This window comes from Phaenicophaeus curvirostris, chromosome 16 (genome assembly GCF_032191515.1).
Source record: "Phaenicophaeus curvirostris isolate KB17595 chromosome 16, BPBGC_Pcur_1.0, whole genome shotgun sequence".
In the NCBI taxonomy this organism is placed as follows: Eukaryota; Metazoa; Chordata; class Aves; order Cuculiformes; family Cuculidae; genus Phaenicophaeus; species Phaenicophaeus curvirostris.
In genome coordinates, this window is record NC_091407.1 from 4,114,959 (window position 1) to 4,139,056 (window position 24,098).

General features: G+C 39.6%; 1 protein-coding gene across 1 annotated transcript in view; it reads right to left on the reverse strand.

Annotated features, from left to right (window-relative positions):
* PRKAR1B (protein kinase cAMP-dependent type I regulatory subunit beta) overlaps positions 1-24,098 on the reverse strand; it is a 93,405-nt gene that overhangs the window by 50,782 nt on the left and 18,525 nt on the right. The gene's annotated exons all lie outside the window — the stretch shown is intronic.

Consider the following 24,098-nt stretch of genomic DNA (forward strand, 5'->3'; position numbering starts at 1 on the left):
ACCAGCTACTTGGAACATCGCAGCGCTGATTCCTCAGCAATTTGCTGTGTATTAAAAACCTGCCTGCAAACATAGCACTGCTCTCCCTCTTCTGCATTCTGCTGCAAACATGCAAAAAATCAAGAGTGCCCAATGTTGAATTCTGCAATTGTAACGTGCTCGAGTCTCCTTTTATCTTGCCACAGTCACAGCAAATCTGGAAATCTCAGCTATGCTGGGCTTTCATTAGCATTGCAAGGGCGTGAGAGGGGAAAAGGTAGCGTTGCCTATGCCTTCCTGCATATCTGCAGTACATTTTTTAAATACCTGGTTGAAAGGGAACATGAAGAACTCATTGGGCAGGCTGATGGATCAGTAGGAACGCAGACATTTGCGGTCGCTCTTGGTTCAAGCCTTCAAATACTTTTTTGCTTGTCTCTGCTAACTCTGTGTTTGTCTTCACGCTGGTAAGATTTTTAAGCAATTCCTCAGCAGGAAGAATTGTATTTTATGGCATTAAATAAACCAGGGCAAACTCAGCCCCGAAACAAATTGCAAAAAAACTTGCAGGAGTACATGACCACACAACTCATGTTGCTTCCTCCCAACTAAATAACCCTTCTGGTTCACAGATTTCTGTTTAATTTGGCCTCTGGCATGACAGAAAGGAATTTTTTGCCCATTTACACAACTCTATGAATCAAACGTTGACGACAGTAAGCTGCTCTTCAGTCTGACTTACAGGCATGTACTGAAAAACAGCCAAGTGCTGTGCTTGCTCTATCAGGTCTCGCACACAAACCAGCTATGATATGACCTGTAACGTAGAAATCGCTCCCCAAAAAAACATGCTTCACAGTTCCTTCTCTGGAAGACTCGATGTATCTGCAGGCTCTGAGCCTTCAATCCTGGCTGGATACACTGCTGTGAACTGTTCCAACGCTGCCACCTTAAAACACGCTGTCTGTAAGCTGAGAACTGATTTAGGTTAGGTTTGAAAAACAGTACCAAAAAGGAGGAAGATTTTGCTGTTTAAGAAACATATCTCCGCTGGTTTAAATATATTTTTAATGTAGGGCAAACAGGCTTTATCTGTGTTGATATGAAATTCCAAAATACAATAAAGAAATGAAGCAGAAATTTCTATACTAAAGCCCACTTAAAAATAAATCCAATTAAAGGGAATAAATAGGACAAGAGAACAACTAATTCCTTGTCTTTACTTATTTTCAAGGAATATTCATATAAATCCCCAGTCTGACATTTATGCTGTTTCATGTGACAAGGATCAGAATGCTCCAGAGCACAACATTTTTAAACCATTTACCCTGACAGCACCTTTCTAATGAACAATAGAAGCCTCTCCACGTTCACAGTGCGTTTTCTATAGGCTCACAAAGGGTTTAACCCTGAAAGCTTTTATCCATGTGGTCAGCACTTACACTTGAAATAAAAGGAGTAATTTCACGAAAATGGGGTGGCAGAATCAGGGATTTGAAGTAAGAATGTTCTGGGATGAAGGGCATCTCTCTTAGCTGTGCTGGTGAAGTGGCCTGTAATTACAAGTATTACAGATGTGCTTTACAATGCTATAATAATAATAATAATAAGGAAAATTTTGAGCTCAGTGCCTGAATTAAGTAACTGTCCTAGATCCTGTAAAAACCTTGCCTTCAAGCTGCTTTATTTTATAGAGAGGATTTCCAGACCCACATCATGCGCTTTCTTTACACGTTACTGTAGCCAGAGGAGGTGGAACAAGTCATAGGCATTGAAACCCCACTTTACATCTCACACCTTAGGAGAAGGATATCAGGAAGGAGCCCAGCCATGACTGAAAGGCTTGAGATAATATTTCAATGCAACATTCATGTCTAGGTAACCACCACATCCAGCTCCGAGATAGGAATGGACAACATCTAATGTGTTTGGGGGGTACATCCCAGAGAGACTCACAAAGCGATGCTCCGGACCTTGGGACACCTCAGTTTGAGTTCAGATTGAGATGTTATCACACCAAATTAATTGCAAGTTAAAAATAAAACTTTAATAACAACACCTCAGAGAAATTTCATCTTGGCCAGAGTCAAAAGAGAAGGGAAGAGGAAGGCGGCAAAAAGCATCTCTTAAATAGAGAAGATAAAGGTGGCAGGAGATAAAAAGGTCAGACCAGGTGGTCTAAAGGTCCCTGCTAGCCCCAAACTCAGTGACAGATACAGAAAAGCAAACACTTGATCTCAGGAAGATTTCCTTGTACAAAGAAATTCTTGAGAAAAGAGGCACCTATCAAAGCACCACTGAGACCCTGGTAGCAGGTAAAAGCAGGATGAACCACACAAATATACACTGGTATTACGGACCACCTCCCTCTCCATTTGAAATCGCAACATGCACTCACATTCCTGAGATACTCCTCAAATACATATTACACACTTCTTGCAACACCTCGACGGTAATATCAGAGGTTATTAAAAAGAGATCTTAAATTAATAAACAGATCTGAAAAATAAACTACTAATGCGCCATAGGATTTGTAACATCAAGTTGACTTGACTTTAAAAAATAGACTAATACATGCAAAGGTCACTAAAATATTTATATTAATGATGGAGCAGAACACTAAGCAGATATTGACTTCTGTTAAGGTGAACCGCAAGATTTATTGGCCTAAGAGGTAAACACTGACTGAGATAAATCCGAGGTCAATATTTACTACCAAGGAAAATAAATCTGGGTGGCTTAGGAAACACAAAAGAAATAAATATATTCATATATATATACACACTCATGCGCAAAAGTATAACTATATTTACACAAATTATTTTGAAGAATGATCATCGACATCATTTTCTACAGCACATTTCCTGAATTATGCTAGAAAGAACCAATGAACAATTACGAACCAGTGTTAGATACATCTATTTGCATATGTCAGCACTGATGATATCTAAGGGTGACATTTCTGCTTCTCCAAGTGACTCCCTTTGCCCACTGAACTAGGTGAAAAGTTTCTAATACACAAAGGGGAGTCAGGACCTCAAATGCAAATTAGCTGCCCTATTTCCATCTTTGCTTGAGAGCTGTTGCTTGTAAATTAAGAAGCAGTTATATCCGCAAAGCAGTCTCAATAATTGTCAAGCTCTGGACTTATCAGCCAGAAAGATTTCTGATGGAGCACTTCTGAATTCAATGCACCTTCATCTAAGGTCAAGTTTCCTCTCCCACACAAGGGAAGCGCAGGAGGGGAACGTGGATATTCTGAAAGTGTTTTAATGAGAGGCACTTTTACTGTAGTTGTGGTCAATTTTGTACGGGCTCAGAACAAAGAGGTATCAATCAAACTGAGCAAAATAAATAAATAAAAGCATTGGATGACTTTCAGAGTTACAGGCTTTTTCCTTGAACTAGAAAGGCAAATAAATTTAACAGGAGTGCTGACAAAAGTATACCTTCTCCCTCCAAACAGTATACAAGATCTAAGCCAAAAGGAAACAGATGACTTTGTGTGTTTGTAGGAGGTGATTAGAGAAGATAGAACTTAATTTATTAAGATGGGAGATGGTGATTCTTTTGTTGACTTTTCAGGTCAAGTGTTAAAACCTTCTGCAAATAAGACAATAGATACACTGCAACTAAGCACTAATGGTTCAGGAGCCTGGGCTTTTTTGATGCTCTAGGTTTTTCTTGTTCTTTGAACAATTGGTTTGAAAAGCCAAGTGAGAGAAATTTGTAGCTCCTGGTGGCCTCCCCTTCATAAACTGCACCAGCCTGGGAGCAGGGAGCTGGTCTGGACCAACACAAACTTACATCCCAGTGCAGGACTCTGCCTAAAGCCAAAAGGACAGCTTCCACATGACTTCTTTAATTTATTTCCTATGCATCCAGTGGATGACAGAACAGCAAGAATTAAAAAGAAAAAAAAAAAAGGAAGAAAAAAAGGGGGGGAGGGAAAAAAAAGCAGAACAAAGTGTTCAAAAAAAGTCTTCATTAATCTACCGGTCCGACAAGTCTCAGGGAGGAATGCGCCGCTGTGCAGACTGTGCTGTCCACTGGATTTGCAGGAAGGAAGAGCAATTAGAAGCCCTGGGCAGGAAAAGGCCTGTTAGCACTGTTACCTTTAACTTAATCTTTAATCTCCTCCTATGCCTCCAACTTGTCACCACAGGCATTAATCACCTTGCAGGTCTTCTAGCCATCTCAGGCTCATTTATATTACGTGTTTTAATGGCCTCTCTTAAGTCACCGGTGTGTGGAGCTGTACAGTTCTGCCTTTATTCCCTGCTGGCTGCTCTGGTCTATCAAAGCGATGTGGTTTATTTTTACGTAGGTTTCCTAAGGCTACGGTACAGCCACAGGTTTCAGCGATGGTATCACAGTTGACCTCTACAGAGAGTACTCCAAAACAATCCATGAAATATTATTGCTCCAAAGATTTTAGAGGTCTCTGAAGTCTCATTAATAGAAACACTTTTTATTTTATTAAATTTTATTAGCGTTCTCTGTAATTCAAGGAATGGCAGAATGGCTGCTTAGCTTAGCTTGCAAAGAAAGGAAAGTGATTTTCAACGATACAAAAATTGGAACATGGAAGGAAGATAATAAACTGAAAAGCAAAAGACAAAATGCCTTTGTAGTCTGTCTTCTAAATCCAGATGAGATCTCAGGCTAAGAGTTCTCTCGACATAAAGAATAGCTATATAAAACTTACAGCCAAGATTTTCAAAATTAGAGTCCAAAAATCCACATTTATGGGTTTTCAGAAGAACTGGTAATTTCAGTACAGTCCTGCGCAGGATAATATAATGCCAGAACAAACTTGAATAAGCATAACTTTGAACTGCTTAGCAAAAGGACTGCTGTGTCCTTTGAGTAGAAGCTGCATCCAGAACAGGCAGATATTGTTTCTTGCAAACTATTTAACCCTGCAAGGATGCATGTAAAAGGGACTATCAGAGAACAGCAATAACAATTATAATATTCAGAATATTTACATTTAATGTTCCTTTCCCTTTGAAACGGTGCCAAAAATTTTTCCTTAAAACTGAAGTTCTTCTGGCTACTGTGAAGACCCCACTATGGATTCTTAGAATCATAGAATCACCAGGTTGGAAAAGACCTCTTGCATCATTGAGTCCAACCATTTCTATCCACCACTAAACCGTGTCCCTGAGCACCTCATCTACCCACCTTTTAGATACCTCCAGGGAAGGCGACTCAACCCCCTCCCTGGGCAGCCTCTGCCAGGGACCAATTACACTTTCTGTGAACAATTTTTTCCTGATGTCAAGCCTGAACCTCCCCTGGCAGAGCTTCTCCCTGTCCCTTGGGAGAAGAGCCCAGCTCCCTCCTCTCCACAACCTCCTCTCAGGCAGTTGTAGAGAGCAATGAGGTCTCCCCTCAGTCTCCTCTTCTCAAGGCTAAAATGCTATACAACACACATTTTACACTGAACTCATTTATATGGTGAAACATTTTATATGGGAATTATTTCACAGCATGCAAAATAATGGGGAAACAAAGAGGAAAGTTTTGGATGAGGTTTTAAGAGAAGCACTGACTCAATGACCTGCTGGGAGAAAAAATGGAGACGCATAAGCCTCTTTCAGTTTGGTTTGTTGGTTTGGTTTTTTTTTAATTAGAAGTAGAGATTTCTAAAAATACTGTCTACTTCACCAGCATTTAGATGGGGAGAGAGCCTAATAGTTAGTTTTCTTGCCATTGAAAACTAAATCTGTTAGACATTCCCTAGTCTGAAATTCTTATTCCGAAAGGCTCAGGAAGGTATATTTTTCCTGATGTGAAGACGGGATTGCAGCATGATTGTCTTACCATTTATTAAACATCTCAGAGAAGACTGAACTAAAAGGCCCTTTGTTCAACATCTTTGATGGCTAGAGACTGATGTAATCCCAAGGTAACCTGTGCAGCTATAGATTCACTTTTAGTCCAACCTCAGTAATGCAACGCTTGAAAATAAATTTTAAAGGCCAGAATAATGAAAGAGATAATTGGAAAACGAGACACACTGCAATATCTGCTTTCTCCCTTTGTTTGATAACTGAAATTCTAGACAAAATAAATCAATTTGTTTTTCAAGGAAGCACGTTCAGTGTTATGAAGTAAACTGTAGGTTAAAATGGGAAAGCTGATTAGAAAAAACAACCATAATGTGTTTAAGGCAATAATTTCAGATAGATTAACAACAGTTGATATTGGAAGTAGAAGAACAAGCCCAGAGGTAATTTCAGTAAGAATATTTCAAGGCTCCGTCTTAAGAAGTGGAGCTGCTGTGTTCAGAGGTATTGCACAGAGTATCACAGGGAAAAAATGGGTATGTTTGATGACTAAAGTAATAAAGTGGGAATGAAATTCAGTAATCTATCATGAAAGGCCATGCAAGTTGAAGTTACAGCAGCAATTTCTACTTTAATCTGAATTTATTAATTCACTGATTAACTGTAAGCTACCCTTTTTACCCTGGGCTAGAAAACGACTCTATATCAGCATAAACTGCGTGGCTTCCAAGCGAGCAAGGAAGTGCTAATGACATTATAAAAATCACTTCTGTAAATTATCTCAGTTCAATATTGTACACAATTATAATCAATCACATGCAAAAGAAACAAAGAAACAGGATGCATTTGATTGAAAAAGATGCAGAAAAACGTATTCTCAGTGGTAAGTGAAAAGGAGAGCCTACGTTTTATAAAAGAAGAAAACAGTTTGAATCATTTACAGCAGTGAAATAAGTAAAGAACAGATATAGTTTTAATTTAAAAATAGAGATAGAGATGAGATAGAGCTGAGATGCCTCTCTTACACAGAGATAAAAGGCAATTATAAGGGTGAACGTCAGAGCTGAAAAAGAGCTATTTTAACTAATGAACAATGAGGGCATGGAAAATTAACACATATAAACATTTAGTCTGTAAATGAGATGCTGCCTTGCCATGGGAACAGTAGTGTTAACGGAGCAGCTTTCCAACAACTGTACCCCAATAAATTGGAGAAAACAAAAAAAAATTCTTAGTTTAGGTTATCTGAGAGATCATACAACTTGGTTTTCTATAGTATCAGATGGCTGAACTCAATTCAAGTGAACCCTTTCAGACCGTATTCCCAAGGACAAGCAAAAGTATGTTTCCTAGCAGGGCAACAAAGAGCAAAACAAGTGCAAGATCTCTGTCAGAGATGACACACTCTCATAACAGAGATGAAATAGCTGAAAACTTCATCAGATTTGTTCCTCCCAACTTTTTAAGAGATCAGAGGCAGTGCCAAACACTCAAAACAATAACGTCTTGCCTTTATAAACAACCTTTAGTATCACTGGATATAAACCAGAGACTTGGACATCTGCTGAGCATGCCTATTGGACTGGCATCAGTGCTCTCCCCTGGGCTCACACGGAAGGAGACGGGGTCAGGAATGACACATCTTCTCCAAAAAACCAAATTTCCATTTTGCCACTGGCAGTTTCAGAATGCACCTCTTGTATAGCTGTAGCCTGTTTAATTTTGCTTGCTGCAGGAGTTTTTTGAGCATCCTCTAGATTTCAATTAGAGCCGAAGAATCCATCTAACTGCATGTGGTTTGCTGAATTACGGGAATTACGGAATATCAGGAGATGCGTGGAGCTCAGACTCTTGGCACAGCCATGGGTGATGCTGTATGCCCTGGTACATACTGGGAGCAGATTGTCTGAAGACTACTGTAAGAACTTCTTTATTACAGATGTAGCTTGGGACTGCCTTTCTCACTGCTCCATCAAACATCCTTCTCCAGCCTTTAATCTATCTGCTAATAAATGTTATTTTTAAACTGCACTAACCCTCTCCACATTTTGCACATTCCTACCAGAGATGCAGACAGCCTTTATCCAGACAAACATGCCAGATGGACAGGGAATGACAGTAACTGGGGAAGTGGAACAGCAAGAAAAAAGGTTTAAGACCCAAATAATGCTATCATTTCCGTATCTTCTGTATTTTCCCCCTTTTCTTCCATCCTTGCCAGGAGACAACCCTACTTGGCATAGTCTAGGATCATGCTGGTTGAGATGCAGGAGACACCAGCGCCATGTGCCACAAGATGTTTCTCCAGCTTCAACTAATGTTTAAATCAAAATAGTTGCGGATGAATACACAAAACGGTAAGGGCACTGGGTGATTCCACTAGGTTAGGAGGGAAGGCAGGAGTTTGGGTACTGGAATAAGCAGTGTGAGATCATTAACACTTAGCTGATGGATTAAAAAAACTGCAAAGTAAATCTCTGAGGTCTCCTTGTTTCTTCCTTTCACCGGTCTGAAGACCGGACAGAAATATGGGCATGTGTAGGGGAGTGTGAGCTATTTTAACCAAAACATTTCAACCATCCCTAAATATGGTCACAAGATTTTAGATACTTGGCTTACTCTTAAACAGTAAGATTCTGAATTATCTCCAACTGCGTAGGCTGTAAAAGAAAATGCATAAACCAGCCATCCTGCAAACTCCCTAGAAGCATAATCACTGCCAGTTTTTTCTCCGTAGCTGTTATATTAATCAGTGTCTTAAGAAATTAGAATGCCCTGTGATTATATCTCTTTCAAACCTAATAAGCAACGCCTTGCAACTTCAACTTACCATCCTTAATGTCATTATCTATCATCCAGAGCTTGGAGGCACACCAGAGGAAAATGCCAAAATTTATGGCACCATGTAGATGGGTTGCATTTTCTCATCAGTGGCATCTCGGTTACTCTCTCGAGATTTCCAACCCAAATGGAAAAAAATGTGAAGAGATCAGCTGTTCTCAAAAATATCGCCAGAAAAACATATTCAATGGATTTTGCCTGAATCAGAACTCAAATAATTTTCCAGAATCTGGCCTTGAACCAAAACTCAAGAGATCAGCCCAGATTTCAAGCTTCACTTTTATATCTTATCAAATATTCATACACAGGTTCATCATTTGAAACAACTGATGCACACGTGTGTGTAAGTGTGAGCGTACACACAGCAAGTGTGGCACTGGGGTGCAGTCAATGGATTTTATTTCTGTATTTATATAGTCTCACAGAAACATCTCTCCTCATCTGCCACATGGAAGTGTGATATATATGGAATGAATGGTATAAGTTATTATCAACATACATTTCGAAAAGTCAAGTTACTTATAAAAAGGCTTGGTGATATCAGATTTTAATTGATGAACGTGGATAAAAATGGACTTCATATTGCCTTTAAAGACTCATGGACTCGTTTTTTTTTCCCTGAAATTGAACAGATGCCAGAAATAAATCAGAAACTGCAAAGTCGAAGAGAGACGTAAGGCAGCACAGAGAGCCAGGAGAAGAAGGAAAAAAGAAAGTTACCAGAATATACAACTGATGGATTTAAGAGAGAATGGTAGTGTGGCACCACCGTGAATACGAGGGGAATAGAGATAGGAAAAGAATCCAAATTGACCAGAAATCATGATTAATCACGTAAGTCAGGAACCAAAAATGTCCTGTGAGTTAAACTCCGAGTTTTTAATAAAAGTAACTGCAATATCCTACCAATCACCAAATGTCCGAGTGCAGTAGATGGATTTTGCCAAGCAATGCAGACAGCAAACATAGTGAGTCTTCTCTCGTAGTCATTTAGAAAAGCAAATTGTTTTAAAAGTTGCTTTAATATATGGCTTTTAACTGTGCTGATTTTTCATGCCTTTATGACTGGAAAGCTGTGTCCCCCTACTATCAAGGGTCTGAAGAGAGCAAAGAACTAAAAACCACTAAGAAAACTAAAAGAAAAGTCAGAAATTTTCAGAAATGTACTGGTTTTAAAGTCACATGCTTGCAGTTTATGCAATGTTGTGCTAAGGCAATATTATGCTCCTGCATATTAAATCAACAAAAATAAGGAAAGGAAAAAGCAGACTCCAGTAACAAGAAAATAATTCAATCACATTAGAAATGCATTCATACAAGACTTCCAGTAACTATGAAAAGCAGCCAAGTTCAAATCGCTCCCAGAATTTGTTAAAACTAATTAGTGACTTTCATATTTAGTTAATTTTACACAAGAGCTATATAAGAGCACAATTTAATTAGCTCCTAACCAATATTTTCTGTTGCTTTGCTCCTAGTCCATAGTTCCTTTACTTTGCCATCAGTTTAACATCTATCAATCCTCCTGCTCCCACTGACGTCTACCAAGCTCCTCTAGATTATAAAGGCTTGTTTGCACAGATCCACTTTCAAGATCAGATACTCATTTCATAATTTCATTCATCAATCGGAATAGCAAAGGATATGCAAAAAGTGTTCAACATAGATAATGGTTATTCACCCTTTTTAATAAAAACCCAAAAGCACAAAAGGCAGAAAGCACCATTTAAAAGCACCATTCAACTACTATTAATATAAATACACTTCACAAAGCTTTCCATCACTTGCTTTTCACTGCCATTCATTCTTCCTACTGGGTTCTTGCACAGACTTTATATCACACTACAGATCAGATCCTATAGCTGGATTCTCCTTTCTCTTGAGACTTAACACAGTTAGATATCATTAATAAGTATTGATTTACATCCATAAGGACATCCAACTTCTGCCTTCATCTTATATCTGATCCATTAGCAGCAACTAACTGCGGACTAGACAATATGCTTTTGAGGGACCACGCAAATTCAAGTGCTTAAAACTTGGGCCGCAGAGAAGGAAAAAGTGCAGTTAGCAACTCCAAGTGGAGTTAGGAATCCATCCTAAACGTAACCAACCAACAAAACCCATCCCACTGCAGTCATGCTGCTTTGCTACGTCAGGAAGAGCAAACCCTCCAGTCTCTGCAGTGACAAGTGGTACCACTGACCCTCCTGTTTTGCTCTCATGATCAGCCGATGAGACTGGTGTCTCAGCACTGAATGTTGTGTTTTCTCACCCAAAGGGCTGAAATTCTCTCTCTTCACATTCCACGCATTTTCACATGTGTAAAGGGAAAGCAGCTGTGCCATATTTTTAGCTCAACTAGCTGAAAGGAAAAGCAAAGGAAGCTAAAATCAGAAGTATTATTTTGCACTATTGAGCATATTAATGATGCCTTTCCAACCTCATCAACATTCCCATCAAAACTAACATGTTAATTTATATTCTTCATATAGTACTAATTATATGTACAGCAATGTAGCTCCCTCTATAAGGAGCTTTCTTACTATAAGAGATGAAAACATAATGTTCTGATTCTGACCTCATGATAATATAAGTAATTACTCTAAAGAATACTGATTATAATAGGACTAAACTGTGGTCCTTAGAGATGCTTTAAAGACAACGTAATTATAAAAGATGCTAAGTAACTTTAGAGATAGTGACAGTGATGCAAAGTTCATTTGAAAAGGCAGAGTAAGGCAATTCTGACATAACCTTTCAGTATTGCAAAGAACAGATCATTTCTGTTCACAAGAGCTATAGAAGAAACACTACTATGTGCAATACTGTTTTCACCAGCCTATTGTCCTTCTCCTATACCTAAAATACTTATCTAATCAAATGCACAGACACGTCAACAAAAGCAGTAAGCGATTTCTGAACATAATTTCTAAATAGTAATGACAAACAAGGGGCAAAATATTGATTTACCAATTTTTCATACTAAAAGGACAGCCTGAATTCCACGCAATGTCTTTTATAGCCTCATTATCTAGAAGTTTCAGCAATATTTAGCTGAGGGGAAAAAAGGATGCACTCCATAGAAGTACATTATCTCCTTCATCTCTAATGGAGGCCACTGAGTAGCCAGGTACTGAAGCAGAAATACATTATCTGGGTACCTACAGGTCTTTATAAAAGAACTTGTGAACTGGTGAGAGTGGAAAAGGGTTTCTGTCCCTTACTGCTTTAGCTTTGACTTTCTTTTTCAGACCATTAGGCAGCAGTTCTGCAGCTGCTGATGGAGACGACTCTCAAAGAGCACTGGGGACATCCAGCTTCAGAGCAGCATACTCACTGCTGATGCCACTAGGACAATAAATGGGGTTTGAAGTGGCATTTGCATCATCTGGAGCTGCTCTTTTCCCAGTGCACCATCAGTCTTTTCTAATTCACAATGCAGCACCTCCACAGCAAGATTCTGAAGATTTTTAACATAAATACCTATTTTGACAACTTTAAGCCTAGCCAGCTTGAAAATTCAGCTAAAGTGCTTTTAAGAAGTACTGCAGGTACATAATATATCATGTGGGGTTAGCTGAGACAAAAGTTTAAATAATAGCACACTTAAGAATTTCTGTAGGATGGGTGCAGATTAAAAATATATACTAGACTCACCTATAATCTCATGCGTGTAAATAATATGAAAAGCCACTGAGGTACGTGCAGTAATTCCAGTGTAAAACAAGATCAGCATCAAGACCACTGAATTTCTCAACCACAAAATTACACTGCCACAAAGATCTTTAAAGTCAGTTGTAATACACTATGAACCAACAGGTAGAAGTGCTAAGATAAAATGCAATAAGAAAATGTCTACAAGAGAGAATGCTTTTCTTGTGTTAGTTCATCTCTTGCATTATACAAATCTCTGACCCCTTTAAGCAGACCTCTGTTTACACACTGAAACAGAGAGCTTCATTTTTTCACAGGCAATAAAATTTTCAAGTAATTTGTATACTTATGGCAATCTCAATTTTAGCCTCTGGCAGTTAGGGTTTGGAAATATGTTTTTACTGCTTATATTTTCTTTGTTACTTTATACTTCTCCTTTTTAATAACCTTGAACACAGTGACCCCAGGTGGCAGATACAACGCTGGCTGCTTTCTGAACCTGAGCCAGACGTTCATATTTCCTCAGGAGGCTGAGAAGTCTGTGTCCTAACTCAGATTCCCCAGTGCCCATCCAAGACAGCTCGGTCCCTACCATGGGACTGGGGAGGGTTTGTTCCAAGCAGTCCAAGTCCTTATGGGTCAGAGCAATAGGTACTGTTAAGGTTTTTATCTTAGAACCACCATTTCCCATTCATGCATGGAAGTTTAACAACACAGCTTTCAACTTTGCTTGAGCCCTAGATGGAGTCCAGCAGCAAAACCTCTGTATCTAGGCTAACTCAAGCTGCTGAGAAGCCAGGTTAGGCACCCACCACAGGTTCTCACGCTGCCTTGGCCAGGCAGTTGCTTTGTCCTAACTTGATCATTTAGGTAGTTCTGCATTAGCATCTTGCCCTATGGACATGCATGAAGTTGCTTATCAAAACGAGACATAGACCCAAAGCAAACAAAAAACATTAAGTGTTCTCCAATACCTTGATTTTAATAAGACTCATCTTAACACCTTCCTCCAAGCTTCAGTCACCCCAATTCACTGTTTCAGCAGCCTCAAAGGTTTACTAGTTTTTCTCATTATACTGCCTGAAGTTTGCACTTTGTGACCCATAATGTACAACAGCAGAAAAAAAGGCATCACGAATGCAAAATACAGAATTAACGGTATGCAGCCAACTCACATAAGCTTTTCAATCTTGAAAAATGCATTTTATTTCACAGGTAGAATGGATCAATGAGTCACCTCTGTTCTGGTTTGAGCCATGCAGTAGCCAGAGCATCTGTAAGGCTTTGCTCAGTGGCTGCACTGCAGCAGAGAAAAGCGTGCTTTAGAGTTGATGTAAACAAATTAATTGAAGTACAAAGGGAGACTTTTCAAGCTGCTCACCACAAGAAAAAAAAAAAAAGCTGCTGAACACTATTTATTACATGGAACTTTAATTTGTATCAATTAGCCATCATGTTCATATAAAACATTAATTAACTTTACATGGGATTTTTAGTTCTGCGAGGGAAGGGAGCACAGGATGTGCCGATGCCTTTGCAGTGAGATTGCTCACCAACTGCTTAAGAGTTCCCTAATGGCAATGGAACCATCCTGCCATTACCAGAGGGTGTCACTACGGCACTAGAACAAAGCAACAAAACAAACAAAATTCATAAACAAGAAGTGTGGACAAGTTAAGATCCATGTAAACTTGCAAGAATCGTTCATTGTTTCACCCATGGTCTTTAAGAACATGTTCTGGAGCCTAAGAACAATATAACTCTGCATTTCCTTTTCTTCCCTGTACCTCTCATGCTCTGATTTCTAACACTAAGTATTGGGAGGAAGAAAGGAACTACCTATTATAGCTGTTTGCAGAATCTCCATTGTTCCCACATAATTTAGAATCATAGAATCATAGAATAACCAGGTTGGAAGAGACCCACCGGATCATCGAGTCCAACCATTCCTATCAAAATTTAGCATTCTTTTCCATGAAAGCATCCTTCGAAAACTATTCTAAAAGCACATCATTCCCATTCACAATAAACATATTCATCAGACAGCTGTTTTAATAGGAAGTTGCTGCAAAAGAAATCTTAGCTTTTCTGATATAATGACATATAGCCCGGGCAATTAAAAAGAGCCTACAGTGAGCACCTTAACGTGAAGATCAGCTTTCAAGTGCTGAATTTGGCTAAAAACCTAAACCAGAAGAGGGAGGAAATCTCAAGGCCTAAGAGCAACATAAAGAAGATTCCAATGTGTGACAAATTAGTAGGTTTATTGTCTTTCTAGTCTAAATGTAATTTACTAGTTACCAAACAATGCCAGGAGTCAGATGACCAAGATCCTATATTAATGGGGCCAAGAAAACTTGATAGATGTTGGAATCTATGAAGAACTCGATTAGGACATGTATGTAAGGGATCAGACATTAAAAAACCATGTGTCAGTATTAGAGGGTGGGGTGCACGTGAAAAGGAGACCACTAAATCCCAGGTGCCATAACACATCCCCCAAGGAATTAATCAGCTTTATTTCAGTACCAGGGTAAAGCGACTGATGTGGCTGAGGACAATTTTGATTAGGAAGGGCTGTTCCTGCAACGTGCTGCAAAGCGCTTGTCAACCTGTCAAGGAAAAACCCTATGTTCTAATAACAGAGCAATAATTTCATATTCTGGGGAATAAATTCTAGTCAAAGCACGGGATTTAATAAGAGAGAAAACATGCCACACAACACACCACTACGGAACAGCAAGTAAACTTGGACAAGACACAGCTTATGTCAAATCACTATTTTAAACCAAATTTCTAAAAGCAAAGATAAATCCATACTGATGTTGTAACCACACTGCTGAAAGGAGCTGTACAAGGAACACAGGTCAAGCACGGTGATGAAACTGCCAGCACTTGGAATCGGGGCACCACTACAATATTTTAATGGCAAATTCAGTCTATCACGGTGAAGGTTCCGTTGGCTGTTCTGGGAATTATTAGGATGTCAAAAGGCCAAGGCCTGTTTCTGATATTAAGAAGTAATTCCCATCGATCTCCTACGATCGTGATGTGACTGTGTTAGGGAAGAGAAGAATGAACATTTCAAAGACAGCAGCAAAGTCTTCTTATGAGTCTTTTACATAAAGTGCAGCACAGCACTGAGATTTAACTGATGAGTAGATGCTAAGACAACCACAGCTTTCCTGATGCTATCTAACAGACTACAAAATCTCATGGGCTCTTGAATACTATTCCATCCTTTCTAATTGGACTAAAATAATAGTTCAGCAAGAGACGCAATATGTGCCTATTTCAGGCGTCCAAAACTCAGGCTCCAAGTTGTAACAGCTTGGCTTTCAGGCGTACCAAAGTCATACAAGCCTTTTGTTCACAAGAGATGGTTGCTGACTCTACATTAAGTCAAATAAATTTTCATGTCATCACATTTTGCCATCTTTGAGAGAAAAAAAAAAAAAAAAAAACAAACCACATATTCTGGAGCACTTCAGACAGTGCTGCAAGAACCAGCAATAGCAGAGAGCCAAGCTTGATCTGAAGACTTCATGCAATGGAAAATCTGCCACATACCGAGCTAATTCAAATTATGGATCAGTTCCCCGATTACTCTAAAATTAAAAACTAAACTTTTCCAGTCGAATGCACCCAACTTCAGCCACCAGCTTTTAGATCTCATATGCCTCTGTCTCTTAAAGAGACCATTGCTATCTTCCACCTTTCCCTACTAGATATGATCAATTCATCTTCCTTCTGCTTCATTAAACTAAATACTCTCCGTATGCAAAACTGGGAAGATGCTGAATGCTCTAAAATAGCATCTGACACTGTTTTCTAGATACACACTATTATATTTTCTATTTAACACACCACACAGAGGCACGTGTTATACTTTTTCATCTGTCAAAAAACATGTCTTCATATTGCTTATAAGTCAGAAGTTAAATAAATATAAAAAATAAAATCCTTACAAAGAAAGTGAGTACTTTTTCTTTTATTTCTGAAATCAGAAGGCAAACTGAAATCCTAATTTATTTTTCTGGCTTTTTTAAAAAGGAAAAACAGACAGAAAAGGAATCTGATGGTGCCAAAGGGTTAAAGTATCCCATTTCGGGCAGTCTGAACATCTGAATTTAGCAGCTGACAGTGCATGGTGTGTCAGTCCCTTACAGCTGTTCCAGTTGATTCAAAGACCATCTTTGTTTCTTGAAATCTTAGCAACTGTTACTTTTTCCCAAAGACAATGATAGACCAGCTGTTACCTCACAAGATGCGATATACTTCAGGTCAAAGTCTTTAGTAAGGAACTTGTAAAACAAGAACTAAATCATTATTTGGGTTTTCAGATTTTTTTTTTTTCATTAAAACAGACCTAGCAGCCTAATAGTCAAATAATTTATACTCGGTATTTCTATTAAGTGCACTGAAATGACAGAGAAATTTCAGCTGCTTGCTGAGCTGGATCTTCTATTCCTGTAAAGAAAAAAAAGACCACTAAACCTCACAGTACTATAGATTATATTTTGTTTGAAGGTCGGTTTCTTTCTGTCTTCGCAAACGTAGTGTTACTAAGCATATGTCACCTCGTAATGGAAATGCAGAGGTCTAACCATTCACAACAGAAGACAGGGATTTTCAAGAGAACCTGATAGGAGCTAAATGTTCACTTCCCACTATATATCAATCAACATGAATATCTAGTTCCCTTAAGGTTGTTGAACATCCTCTTCTAAATGCATAACTAAGCAACTTAATCACACAGTTGATCCTCCAGCACCGGTACCACTAATACACCCACTTGAAGACACGCAGGCTTTCAAAGCCATGCAAGGTTGCAGACTCAGTCACCTAACGAAGAGTTCTTAGAGTAGGAGTAACTGTTGACAGGCTACCTACAATCCTTCAGGGTTGGTGGTAGGCAGGGAGGAAGGAAGCATCGTTTTATAGGGCTTTAAATGAAATAAACCCTTGTTCGTCCATGCACAAAGACAAATTACTGCTCCCAACAAGCTTCCAGCTGCTCTGGCACAGAAGACAAAGATTTGCTGAGAAGAGTGGATGTTCTTTTATTCAACCTTTATGTTTAATTCTGGAAAGACTTAGCATTGAGTAACGCGTTTTCAGAACGATTGCCAGCTAATTGTTGTGTAAAGAAGCACAAAAAGGCATCATATATACTGCAGTGGCAGGAAGATTTTACAAGGCCTAGTAAACTCTGCAGTAGCCTTAATTTTTCCATTTTATATATAGAGAGAGATAAGTTTAGACTTAAGATTTTTTCATGAGCATGCATCAATACTATTTGTATCAGGCTTTTTTTTTATTTCTAAAAAGGATTTATGTAAATTCCTTTTCTGCTTTAACTCTGTTTTTCAGAATGGGTGACATACTGCCCGTACGAAACCACTACTTCATGCAGAATTAAAAATAACTACCATTAGGAATGGCGCCGCTAGCATTTGTGATGAGGAGCATAAACTGTCTAACAAAACACTGAGGTTGAATCACAACCTCTAAAATGCTATGAACTGACAGTATTTGTTTCTCAAGATAAAAATACCCATAAATACCAAACGTGTGTGCTTTTAGTTTGTTTAAGAGAATAAACTATCTACCAGGCCAAAAACTGACATCACAAAAAGTACATCCCGAGTACCAAGTCTGTACACTGTCAGGCTGCTGTAAGGGGATTGATACTAAAGCAGATACAATCTCTCCTGACAACTGCTGAGAGCAGAATTTTTGCATAACTAATTTAAAGACTGCTGCCTGCAGGCACCACAATGCCAATTAAAGACAATAATTCTTGGGTAAATGTGATGGAAAACTGGAAAATAAAGTCAGTGTTAAATTCATGGCTAATCCTTGAACAGAGAATTGGATCATTTATTTGCCAAACGGCTGGGCAATTCCACCTGGTTTCATTTCCATCTCTGCTGCCAGATGACAATTGTCTCAAAAATCTGTAAGTGTTGCAAATTTAAGTAGTATTCCTCATTGGCAAGCTCCAATTCAGCTGGACTGGAGGTGCTTCCATTTACACACATGAAGAGTTCCTTTGACATCCATAACAATGGAACAATTCGCAGTTAAACACGCTCTTTTAAACAATCACACTGAATCAAGGCCATAAACAAGGCATAAAAGGCACAAAGAAAAGCTGAATTGATGAGCAGTTTACCTGGAAAACATCCTGGTGCTATCCAAAGAGGGACAGCTTTGTATAGCATGCCTTGATTGATTTGAGAGGTGAATGGTTGCCTGCAAGCAGAATTCAAAGAACAGGCTAATCATCTAACAAGCTGATCAGTAAAAAACTCACACAGAGACATTTTGCACCAGTCTCTTCAGTACCCAATCTGTTCCATGTACCTATAACTTGTATATACACATCTCCCCAGGTTACCTCAGTCTGCTGACCCTCTCCTGGAGTTCCACTACAGGTGGGACATTCACACCTCTCCAAAGCAGCCCACCCTGCTGTGCACCCTGCACAAACTGCATTGGAACGATGCTATCATCCTTCTCTTTCCCAAAAAGGAGGGGAAAGAAACACATCAAACTCTTTGGCCATAGAACATCCCAATATAACCCAAAGAAGCCATGTTATTGACTCTACGAAGCCCTCCGCCCCAACTCTGCTATGCCTTGCTCTGCAATTTCTCTCCCATGCCTTATCTTCTTTTCACCTCTCATCATCTGAGTGGCTTAGCTTTAAATTTTGAGCCTTCTAAGAGGCAAGAAGCAATAGCTCATTGTACAGGTATTCACACCACCTATTTCCACCTTCTGACTTTGTCCAATGACTAGTAAGGAAAATTAAGGCACAGCTCTACTATCACTGAATTTTATTTCAGCCCCAGCTACTGCAAAAAGGGAAGGTCCTGCCCTGCCCTCTTCTCCCAGCCGCATGTTTCCTCCACCTCCCTTTAGCCAGCCAAAGTATTTCTGCAGCCAGGTAGAGAGTGCAAGGAATGACCTGATCTGACTGGAAACTAACCCTCCAGGGGAGGACCACTTTTCGGAGAGCTGATCTGGCTAACCCCAGCCATGAGAGCAATAGGAACATGCAGTCAGGTCCACTGTGTTAACTTCCTCCTTTGGAACCAGCTCAGAATTTGGCTTAAATCCATAGTGAAACCATACTGAGGCTCCTAACTGAGGTGTTTTGAGCATCTACAGCAAGCACACCACACATCCCCCCTTAACATCCATGTGGTATTAGCACAACATAGACTCCTGAAGATACAGAAATACTACTGGAGTATCATGAGAAGGGAATTTTTCTTGCAGTGTTCTGCACATACGAAGCACAGGCAGAAGCTAGGTCTGTGTTTGTTTTTTAACAACAGAGTTAAGTTACATATGCAAGGAAAATACAGGATGTGTAATGAATATGTCATCACCGTGGCATCCTGTTTCTAAAATATCTTGCTCCTGAATGGTGCCGTCTTAGGTTTCTTCCACATGTATGAGTCTTTCCAGCTGGCCTGCAGCCAGAGCTTTAATAAAACATGGTATTATGCAGAAGTGAATAAAGCTTATAGCAATAATAATGTCCTTGAAATTCACTGATCACCAGAAGTTTCCAGAATATTTTAAGATCAACAGGAAAACAATTACAATGCATCTGTTAGCCACCGATAGCCACTTTTCTCATGCTAGATTATGCCTGTACTCAAAAAATGTACCCAGGTCATTACTGACCTGGATAAAGAGTGTGTTTTCTGAATTTGAAGACAATACCTAGGTGTAAAGCAGGCAAAGCAGGCAAGCACTGGCACCAAGACTAACACTCCTACTGCTCTCAGTCCTGCTCTCTCACCCACTGGTTATGCTTCAGCTCTATTTCTTTCTCCTCCTTGCCAATTATAAGCTTTAGGTTCAACTTCCATTCCCACAGCATGTCACCTCTGAACCTTCTCATTGCTCCTCTCTCAGTGGCTGCTCCCATTGAGCAGAGACAGAACATCCTGTTAATGAAATGATGAAAAAGTATCTTTTCTCTTTATCCACAGAAGAAAAATTAAAAATCTCTTCTATTTTCCTCCTCTTTACTATCATGCCAAAGGCAAATGGGTGTACTGCTTTCCAGAATTACATGCTGACCCATAAAAATTCTTGCTAGCTACGCTGTCAGGTTAGAAGATTTTAGGACAATCAGACTAGTCCCTTGTCACCAGTTTTGACTTTATACACCATTTCACAACTAGGAAGCCTTACAGGATGTTAATCTGCTGGAAATCCAAGAGTGGGAAAGGAAATAAAATGCTGCCAAGTTATGGGTGTAATTCTATCTTTGTGCAGATAGAAAACATTTACTGCTTGCTGACTGAACAAAATCAAAACAGCAGAGAGGGCATCGATGCAATGCACCCTGCCTTGCTGATTTCTCCCATATGCAAAATTCAAGCGTCACAGACCAAAAGAAAGGGGAAAGTTCATGCAGAATCTTCATCATCTTCAGAATGGACCTGAATCACAAGATCACGATAAGATCTGCAAGGAACTTCTTGCCTTTATTCAGCTATTAGAATCTACAGCACCAGCCACCTAAGACAACGCTTTGGCAACACTAACCACAAACTGTTGCAAAGAGCATAATCTATTAAAAAAAAAAATATATGCTTATAATGCAAAAATCCCTCACACTTAATATTGACATTTCACTTCTCCCCAGTGTAATGAAAGAGAGGGTGAACGCCTCTTACCTGGCCGTAGGTCCAGCTCCACTGATGTTTTCTCTCAAGGCTGTTCATCCCTGAACAGACTGCAGAGCAATTCCTAGTTCTTCTGGGTCCCTAGCCTGCACAGAACCACCATCTGTATCAGAAGTCATCCTGTGCTGCAAGGAGCTCTTTCAAAACTACCACACAACAAGCTGGTCTGAAGAACTGTGCATGTACATGCGAGGCTTCTGTAAGCACCAAGTCAAGACCAGATAGGAATGGTGCTGCTGATCTTGCAGCAATCATAACTAGCAGGTCTTCAGAGCTCTCTCTGTCTGGGAAAACCGTTCCCTTGGTGACTATCTTCACAGCTTCTGCATGTTTGCACACCAGCATGATCTAAGCTTTTCCAAAACATCTTGCTGCCCTCACATCTGAGCTTGACTGACAAGCTCCATTGCCCACCTCATAAAACCCTTTGAGCAGACTTCCAAGCATTTTTGAACGGAGTCACGAAGGAACTGGAGTACAGAAGAAATACAGAATGAAGGGGAAAAACCCCATGTGGACAAAAGCCATCCAGTAAGCCATCACAGGGGGTGGGAGAAAGGAGAGAGAAGTTAGAGCACATGTGCCTAAGGACCTGCAGGATGATAGCACTATCAAAATCCAAGCTGGACTTCACAGACATTAAATACATCCTAACTGCAAAGTACATACATCAAGCCTGAACAAAGTAAAAGGGCTTTGCCACACATCCAAACCACAGAAGCAAATCCCATGAGAGCACATATGACATGAGGCTACACTGAGAAGACTGTAACTGAGTTTGGGCTAATAACAAGACAAGAAACAAGGATAAGCCCAAAGGTTTGCACACTGACACACATCCATGTACTCTCTGCATCACTAAGCCATTAAGTTCATAATTAGGCTCATCAATCCCTTAAAATCCCTCTACTCCCCACAGCTCATAAAGATCTACCCTGCCTGTGACTATTTCACAGTATTTTTGTTAGATGTGCGATACTTTAATAAATGATCAAAGTCAAACTATACCTATTAAACCAAATAAGATAAAAATTTCGTGAAGCTTTGATTTTGCTTTAACTTTTTACAGCAGTTGCTCATCAATTCAAAAAACTTTTGGATAATGAGCATGTGATAAATGCATGTAAATCAGAGGTTTTGTTGTCAATGAGCACGTAACAGAGCGGTGCTAGGCAAGGGAGGATGCACATAAAATATACAATAGGTACACAATGTTGAAACACAATTAAAAAGCCATGCATTCTTGCTTTAGTAAATGAGAACAGCAGCTCCCTAACAGTTAAGAGCACATTTCCACTTCAGATAATGGGCATTTTGCCACTGGCTTTGTGAGAACCAGGACCCTACTCCAGAGTTTAATCAGGCTCTTATTGAAGTTAGTTGAAGAGTCTCACAAGAAAACACTGGGCTGTCACATCACTTTGCAAAGCAGCAGTGTCCTTTAGAAAATTAACAACTCCTGAAATGAAAATTTTCACAGAAGTTGCTGACAACTAGCTCTACTGCTTTTAGTACTGATGCAGTTATAGTTTTCCTTTTATTGCACATTTCAGTGTCATTTTACACCAGAGACTCTGCATGTGTGTGTGCATGTGATAGATGGCAACTCTTTTTTAGGAACAACACGTGAAAAGATGCTCTCTAAAATAAGACTTGAACAAAACTATCTCAGACAGCAGTGCAAAAAGATACTTAAATTCAGCACGACTTCTTATGCAATTAATCATTCACATGGAATACTTGACACAGAGATAATACACAGTGCCTTTGTAAGTAGGGGGTTATGTCAAATGTATGGACTTTCAGAGCTGCCAAGCAGCAAGAGCAACACAGGTCACACAGCCTGCACAGCCACAGAGCAGACGACCATAAATATCCTTTCGGAGCAGAAGGAAAAATGTAAGTCATCCATTGTAAATGAGGAACTAAGCCCTGCTAGTCCACCCTTTCCCCACCTGAACACCTCCTATATCTTGGCAAACGATCCACCACAAAAAATAATTGAAATGTTGATATTGTCTTCAGGGTAGAGAGTGCTGAGGAAAATAAAACACCACCACTGCAGCACAAAAAACAAAATTTCCTCACCTACCCTTCCATTATTGCAAGAGGACAGAACTCCACATGCTTTACTGAACTACATCAACGAGATGCAAACTCAAAATGACGGCAATGGTATGCTCCAATTTGCAGACTTCTCCATACTTGATAAACAAAACCAGACAAGGGCAATAGCACAATGTCAAGAGTGAGCTCAGTAAAATGCAAAGAGAGAAAAATTTATTCATTCATCACAATCCTGTCCGCAAAAGCAGAATGCATGTGTCCTTCTGTGAGTTCCATTTTTCCTAATGTCAGGAATAGCTTGCTGCACTCATCACGAGGCCTGAACGAGCAAGGAAGATGGCATATAGCTGAATACGGTTCAATGCACAACCCAGACACCAAGAAGCTTCTAAATCTTTTGACAGCAAAGGCAGTGTACACCTGGTCAAGCCACAGTTTGAGGACTGCAGAAGTAGATAGTCTACAACCCATCTGTAGAGCATGCATGGGAATCTGTGCACATCTCTTTGCTCCTAACACATATCCATAATAGGACAGTCTGGTCAACAGGGGAAAATGGGACATGAGGAACATAGGAGAGACCATGACCATGATGTACAATCAGGACTGTGCAAAAAGCACTTCTTCGGTTTTTCTTTCTCATCCTACTGTGATAACATAGTACCAAAATGTCCTTTTGCCAGCCCTAAAACCTACCCTTCCGGTGCTTGTTGCATTAGCTCTGTACAAGAATCCTCTGCTGTGGGTGAAAAAGTTAGAAGTAATTTGCAAAGTTAATCCTCTTCTAATTACTCCAGAAATCTGCATGCTAATGTGATATCACAGTAATTGGGATTGCAAAGCAATTAAACTGTGTAAATGCATGCAAGGGGGAGCAAAATCTGCTCACTTGGAACATACTTTGACTGAAAGCCTGTGAGCAGCCCCACCAAAGAACTGTAGTGATGATGTTCTGCCAGTACTAAAAACGTCAGAGTAGACAAAGTCTTCGTCCTTTGTAACCAAAGAATCATAGAAAAGCAGGGCTGGCAAGAGACTCGCA